An 8435-nucleotide genomic window follows, 5' to 3' on the forward strand; every position below is an offset into this window, starting at 1 on the left:
CTTAGTATATAAGTGAGTTGGGACCTCCCGAGGTGCAACTCTCAGTTTGTGGTGCACATGGATTGCCCCACCCCGGAACAAAGGCATGTCAGATATCGCATCAGCTCCACGTATATTTTTCCATCTGCCTGAATCCCATGTGAAACTGCCTGCCCTTGAATGCTTGCAGGACGCCTGTATTATTTGACTTTTGAATAGGATTTGTAAGGGCAACAATTCTATTCCAGTGAAGAGGATTGGATATAAACATTTTCTTTACTATGTTAAGATTTATATTTAAATAACCATAACTAACAGGTAGTCTATTGATAGATTTTTAAAAACTTATCTTAAACTACCTTTCAAGGAGTTCTGGCCTGGGATAGGTAAATACACTTTGTTTCCTCTGCACTTCCCCTGTGCAACCCAAGGTTCCAGTGCGGGAAAATAAATCCTCAGAACCTCTGGCTGTAAAAACCTGTGGAGGTTATGGTGGTGGAAGAAACTGCCAGTTTCTTGAAGGTGGGCAAGAGCTGAGCAAGCGGCATTGTTCCCTCACTGACCTCTCCCCCACATACAGTGTCACAACTTGATGAAGTGGATTGTCCTGCCCTGGCGAATACCTAAGCCTCTGCTTCTTATAATGTAACAGATGCACTGAGACAAAGAAATATGGCCCAAATGAAAGGACAGATTAGCACAGCCAAGATGGAGGCATAGGTAGATATGCTTCATTTCCTCACACAGCCAAAAGAAGGATAACAACTAATTAAAAAACAAAAAAAACAACCAGAACTGCCAGAAAATCAAACTGTATGGAAGTCTGACAACCAAGGAGTTAAAGGAACATTCATCCAGACCTGTAGGAGTGGTGGAGATGGGAAGCCGAGGAGGCAAGGACGGGTGACAAGGTGGCGGATGGTGGACCAGGATATCCCACATTTGCGTGCAGATAACCCAGGAGGAACAACTCCTGGGAAGTGAACAGACTGCACAACCCAGGGTTCCAGCATGGGAAACTAAAGCCTCAAAACCTCTGGCTATAAAAATCTGTGGAAGTTGTGGCAGCAGGAGAAACTCCTAGACTCACAGGAAAGTTTGTTGGAGGTGCCCAGGAGATCCCACAATGTACACAAGCCCTCCCACTTGGGAATCAGCACCTGAAAGGGCACGATCCACTTGGGGGGAGTGGGGGAAGTGACTGAAAACCCGAGCAAGAGCCAAACAAGCAGCATCATTCCCTCTCTGGCCCCTCCCCCAGTTACAGTGCAACAACCTAGTAAAGTGGGTTTCCCCACCCTGATGAATACCTAAGGTCCCTTACAACATAACAGGTGTGCTGAGACAAAGAAATATGGCCCAAATGAGAGAGCGGATAAAAATCCCAGAAAAAGAACTAAGCAATGAGGAGATAGCCAACCTATCAGATGCAGTGTTCCCAACACCTGTAATCAGGATCCTCACAGAAATAATTGAGTATGGCTGCAAAATAAAGGAAGAAGTGAAGGCTATACAAAGCAAAATAATGAAAAATATTCAGGGAACCAACAGTGAAGGGAAGGAAGCCAGGATTTAAATAAATGATTTGGAACAAAAGGAAGAAATAAACATTTGACCAGAACAGAATGAAGAAACAAGAATTCAGAAAATGAGAAGAGTCTTAAAAACCTCCAGGACAGCTTTAAATGTTCCAACATCCAAATCACAGGGGTGCCAGAAGAAGAGGAAGAGCAAGAAATTGAAAACTGATTTGGAAAAATAATAAAGGAGAACTCCCCCAATCTGGCAAAGAAAATAGACATACAAGTCCAGGAAGCTCAGAGAGTCCCAAAGAAGTTTGACCCGAAGAGGAACACACCAAGACACATCATAATTACATTAGCCAAGGTTGAAGATAAGGAGACAATCTTAAAAGTAGCAAAAGAAAAGGAGACAGTTACCTACAAAGGAGTTCCCATTAGACTATCAGCTGATTTCTTAAAAGAAACTTTGCAGGCAAGAAGGGGCTGGAGAGAAGTATTCAAAGTCATGAAAAGCAGGGACCTCCATCCAAGATTACTCTATCCAGCAAACCTATCATTTAGAATGAAAGGGTAGATAAAGTGCTTCCCAGATAAGGTCAAGTTAAAGGAGTTCATCATCACCAAGCCTTTATTATATGAAATGTTAAAGGGACTTACCTAAGAAAAAGAAGAGGATCAAAACTATGAAGATAAAAATGACAACAAGCTCACAACTATCAACAACTGAACCTTAAGAAACAAAAACAAACTAAGCAAAGTAGACAGGAACAGAATCACAGAAATGGAGTCACATGGAGGGATATCAGTGGAGAAGGAGAGGGGGAGATTAGGGGAAAAGGTACAGGGAAGAAGCATAACTGGTAGGCATAAAATAGACAGGGAGAGGTTAAGACTAGTATAGGAAATGGAGAAGCCAAAGAACTTATATGTATAACCCATGGACATGAACAAAGGGTGGGGGGGATGCTGGAGGGAATGGAGGTACCATGCTGTAGGGTAAGTGAAGGCAGTCTGGCCTCCTTACCCAGGTGTCTGGGTAACTAAGGGAAGCAGTGTTCCCATAGCCTTGGAGGGGTCTGATAAATAATGTTCTCACAGCCTTGAGACTATATCTGGAAATTGTTCCCATAACAAGAAGTGGGATCACATGTGCGGTTATGCTATGTTATATAATTTTCTGGTTTGAAGTCGGTTTTGTTTGCCTCCAGTACTTAGGCCAGTAGGGACTCCATGCTGGGTGCCATGCTGGGGAGCAAGGGTCATGATGGGTGCCAGGCAGAGACATGCAGGGGGGCACGCAGCTTGCAGCGTGTGTGGTTCACCCACCTGTGAATAAAGGCATGTCAGACATCCCCACAGCTCCATGAATATTTTTCCATCTGCCCAAATACCATGAACCTGTTAGGTTTTGAATGGTTGCAACACACAGGTGGAGGGGGATAAAGGGAAAAAAAAAAAGAATGGGACAAGTGTAATAGCATAATTAATAAAATATGCTTAAGCCCTGGCTGGTGTGGCTCAGTGGATTGAGTGCTGGCCTGCAAACCAAAAGATCATGGGATTGACTCCCAATCAGGGCACATGCCTGGGTTGCAGGCCTGGTCCTCAGGAGGGAGCATGAGAGAGGCAACCACACACTGATGTTTCTCTCTCTCTCTTTCTCCCTCCCTTCCCCTCTGTCTAAAAATAAATAAATAAAATCTTAAGAAAAATATACTTAAAAATTAAATAATAAAAATATAAACTGCCTTTTAAAATGTTAGTCTATTCCTGATAGGCATAGAAAGAAATATGTTCCACTGTTTTTTAAGTTTTTTGTTTCTTTGTAACTCCTTCTTGGAAACTGGACTGTTTTCGTTTTTCTGGGCAAAGTGTTTTATGGCCTAGAGCAGGGGCGTCAAACTCATTTTCACCAAAGGCCATGTCAGCCTTGTGGTTGCCTTCAAATGGCTGAATGTAATTTCAGCTCCTTAACAGTTAAGGAGTAGTTACATTTATACAGTCCTAAAATTATTTCAGCCTTTTGAAGGCAACCACAAGGCTGATACATACCCCTGGTGAAAATGAGTTCAACACCATGGCTTATATGGTGGTTGCTTACTTGGTACCGGAGATGCCTTTTATGACTTATTTTCCAAAGTCACACAACACCATTTCCTGCATCCTCTATTGGTTAAAATAGCCACCACAGCTGTCAGGTTTCAAGAGGAGAGGTCCTATACCTCTAACCCTTGATGGGAGGAATGTCAAAATTGTATGTATGAAGAGCATACTGGATGGAAAATACTGTTGCAGCCATCTTTGGAAAATACAATCCTCTACACTGCAAGTCTTCCACATTTAAGCCAAGTGCCACACCCAATAGGGGATTTGAATAGTATAGTTGATTAGCAGAGTTATAAAGTAGGAGTCATTCCCCTACAGCAGGGTGTCAAATTCATTTTAACCAGGGGCCACATCAGCCTCACAGTTGCCTTCAAAGGGCCGAATGTAATTTTAGGACTGTAGAAATGTAACTACTCCTTAACTAGGGGCAAGGAGCTTGGTGTTGCCCCCGGGGTAGAAACAAGGTGCTGGGTGGGATAAAACAAGGTGGAGGGCTGGATTTGGCCTTTGGGCCTTGTGTTTGTCACCTGTGATATAAACAGTGCAGCTACATTACTGCCAGAAAGCCCAAACTGGCCCATTCAGAAAACCACATGAACAGGCCTTGAGACCATAGGAAAAGAGAAGCATGGTTGGGGAGCTCCTGGCCTTGCACCCAGATTAGTTGTCCATTGCCATATAACAAATTACTTCAAAATGCAGTGGCTTAAAACAGCAAGTACTCATTACCTCACAGTTTCTGTGGCTTAGGGATTTAAGAGTGGCTTAGTTGGATGATTGGTTTAGGGACTCTCCTGAAGTTTTCAATCAAGATGTGAGCTGGGGCTTCATCATCTGAAGGCTTGACTGAGGCTGGAAGATCTAGTTCCGACATCTAGGACTCATCCACATGGCTGCTGGGACAAGGCTCCATCCCTGGCTGTTGGCTGGAGGCCTCAATTCCTACCATGTGAGACTTTTCATAGGGTTGCTTGCGTGTTCTCACAATATAGCAACTGGCTTCCCAAAGAGCAAGTGATCCAAGAATAAAAGAGGGAACAACGCTGTCTTTTGTGACCTAGTTTCAGAGGTTATACATTGTTACTTTTATTCTGTTCATTAGAGGTGAGACCCTAAGGCCAGCCCACACTCAAGGGCATTGGGCTTGGGCTGTGCATTTGGAATGGATTTGTGGACATCATCCATCCCTGGTTACAGCTCCAGACATTATCTGCAAAGACATGCCAGACCAGAAGACAGGCCTTTCCCTACATCCTGATCCACAGAAACTATGAACAATAATAAAATGACTATTCATGTTTAAAGCCACTGTATTTTAGAATTATTTTTTCAGCATTAGCTAAGCAGAACATGGAATCTTTTGGACTAAACCCTGGAAAGAAAGCACTCTCTTCTTCTTTGGGATCCCCACAGATTTATCTGGGGTTGCTATTCCTTTCTCTCCCCTGACCTGGGATTTTCACTGCAAGTAGGGAGTAGCAAGTGGGAAGCCTTTCTCAGGTACCTACTAGCACTTGTTAGCTTGTCAAAACTTTTATTTCCTTTTGGTTGTGAAAACTGCTCTTATGGTATCAGCATTCTTCCTGTACTCTGGTTCATCACATAAACTCTGATCTAGGTGGTCAAGTCCCTTTTCTTAGATTTTAAATGAAAGGTTTTAGAATCCCCAAAACCTTTTTTTTGTCCCCTCCATTGTTTCTGGCTGTTAAAGATAAAAAGTTCTGGATTTCAATATTATCACATATGAATGTATAAAAATCCATTAAAAATTTACTTTCTTATTCTATCAAAAGAGTATGTATGTTCTTCCTCTGAGGCAGTGGGTAGAAAACTATCAGCCCTGACTGGTGATGCTTGGTTGCTTGAGCATCATTCTGCAAAGTGAAAGGTCATTGGTTCGATCTCCGGTCAAGGCACATGAATGGGTTGGGGGCCTGGCCCTGGCTAGAGCATGTGTGAGAGGCAGCCAATCAATTTTCTCTCCTTCTCTTTCTCCCTCCCTCCCACTCTCTCTAAAAATAAATAAATAAAATCTTAAAAAAAAGAGAAAGCTATCAAAGCTGCCTTTATGGTGAGGGAGAATGTGCTAGAAGGAACAGCAACCCATTAACAGCTTAAAAATATTATACCAGAGAAATAATTGGCATATAACAGTTATAGTAAGTGGCACTTTATTTTCTGTAATTAGAACAAGTTTGCCCAAAGTATGTATATATGCTATAGTTCATTATCTTTCTCTTTTTTGTGTGTGTGATAGATTTTGGAATTTTGGAGACATAGAATGAATACCCAGGACTGAAATTCCAATTTACAACGTTGAACCATAGGTAATGGAAATTGGAGGAAACATGTATCCAGAAATTACCTGTTTTTCTAGGAAACAATCACTCAGCAGAGTGCATTCCAAGACTACAGGGGTGCCTCTGGGCCCCGAAAGGCTGGAAGCAGAGTGTCTCTCTGAGTCCTTTGCAGCAATGGAAAGACGAGACAGCGTTAATAGGGGACCAAAGTGGTAATTGGCACAAATCAGAGATGTTGAATCTTTTCACAGGATTCTCAAGGGATTAAAAAGATTATGATTTTGGAAAATATTTGTGATAGAATCTGAAAAAATTTGTTACATATTTCTTTCTACATATTTTAAAATATTACTGACAAAAGCACTTGCAAGCTATGGTGTGTGCAGAAAAGGAATGTTGTCTGAGTGTAATAGACATTCCCATATTTATTATATTACTAATAATGTGAAATGTCCATAGAAATTACCGGAATTCTGCATGTCAGTAATTAGTAACATAAGGTTACCTGAACATCTGGGCAGAAAATTGAAGTACCTGCCAGTAATTCAAATAGGACAGAGTCCTGTTCTGCATTTCTTAGTTGACCAAACATTTTCAACTTTTGTTCTCTCACAGCTTACATAGCAAGGGCAGAACTAACTTGATCAACAAAGAATTTCTTCTAGGGGGGCCTTCTTGTGTTATAACTGGTTAACATCTGAACAGTCATTTTCTGTGAAAAATGACAGCTGGAAGCTTACACAGAGTTCTCTCAGTGACTCTTGGTTTAGGTTTATTTGGTTCTACATAAACATTCCATGAGAGCTTCTACTAGTGATGAGGCCTATTCATCAATGAATTATTTTGTAATCAGGCATTTGCAATGTATCAGAAGTACACAGTTGTCCATCTGCTGTGCCATTTCCATTAACATTATAAACTGTAGTCCATTTGGACTCTCTTGAAGAAATTGGCCAGTTCATCCTGTTTCCCTTACTGATATCTCAGTGTCAGTACATGAAATGTGACTGAGAAGGAATTTAGGTGAAATTCTTAAAATGTGTGATGGTTACATTTAGCCTACATTTGAGTTAAGAAAGTGATTCATACTTCATGTCTATTTTCTGTTGCTAAAACTAACACTATGTTAAGCCGAACTAAAAGCTCTCTCAAATTGCTAATTTTATAGATGCTATAAGTAGCATAATTAGAAACTCTACACTAATTTTTTTTAAAAACCATGTTTTTTTTTTAACTATGCATAATCCTGCTTCTAGCACACCCTCTCCCCCTTTTTTTAAATTGCGAATTTTAAAAGGAACTGCTGTGGTACTCAATGTCAGATAGGGCTTCCTAACTCCTGTCTCATGAACAATGTTTGGTTGCCTGAAAGGCCCGATTCCAAAGTCCAGTCACGTTGAAAACTTTCAATAGTCATCCTGAGATTCTCAGGGGTTTACACTCTCATGACTTTCTCTTCCTTTAATTCTTGCATCCAGGTATACATTTTATTTTGCTTTAAAAAATCAAGTTTTTTTTTTCCCTAGTTACCACAGAGCTTCACATTCCAAGAATGGAGGTGCTTTATAACAGAGTTAAAAACTTCAGAGGGGAGTCATAGCCTGCCGCCATTCTCCTGGCTCCTCTCGCTCCTCTCCTACTCTCTCTCCCACCTCTCAGGAGCAAAGCCAATGCCTCTTCTTGTTTATAAATAGTGCTTTTGTTCATATGGTTGATCTTACTCATGGAGGGGGGGCTACTACTGTTTGCTATATTTGTTCTTTCCTCATTCTATAGTAATAGTAGAATATATGAGTGCCAAGAACATTTTATTAGCCTCCTGTGCAGCCAGGATACTTGTATGACTATCACTCTGGACAATGTGTTGCAGAAAGAGCTGATGTGTCCTGCAATCTGGGTTTTGGTTTTTTTTTTAAAGAAATGAGCCTGCCCTTTTTTTCATTTTTCCTTCTTCCTTCTGGCTGGAATGTGGATGTGGTGGTAACAAGTAATCTTGAACTATGCAGATAAGGGCAACAGGAATAGTGGAGCTACGAGATGGGCTGATACGATGGAATCCCTCTGCCTGTTCTTGACTGACTGTGCCCCGGATGTTACATGCCATGGAGGGAATCTTTTATCTTCTTGCTGCATTATATTTTGGGTTTCTGTTTCTGCAGCTGATCCTAAGGCATGCAATGCACTCACCCTTCACACCAAGGCATTTCTTAAGAACAATATGCACTTCCTAAGAAGGGCTCTGGTGGACCAATTATTCATATTTTATATATGAAACTTTCTGTAGGAGGGGAGGATGAGCGACATTTCCTTAAGCAGAGATGCGAGAGTAAAGGCACTTTAGACAGAGGAAAATTTCATGTGGAAACATTCAGGAAAGTGAAAGAATTTCTGGGGAATAAATAACAACAATAACAACAACTCCATGCAATTGAGGTGGCACCTATGGGGGTTATGGAATACAAAGGTGGAAAGGTGTCTTGGGTGGAGGAAGGTAATGCAAGGGTATATCAGTTCGTCTTTGCTGCTT

Source organism: Phyllostomus hastatus, unplaced genomic scaffold (genome assembly GCF_019186645.2).
Source record: "Phyllostomus hastatus isolate PE091 unplaced genomic scaffold, TTU_PhHast_1.1 phas_scaffold_78, whole genome shotgun sequence".
NCBI lineage: Eukaryota > Metazoa > Chordata > Mammalia > Chiroptera > Phyllostomidae > Phyllostomus > Phyllostomus hastatus.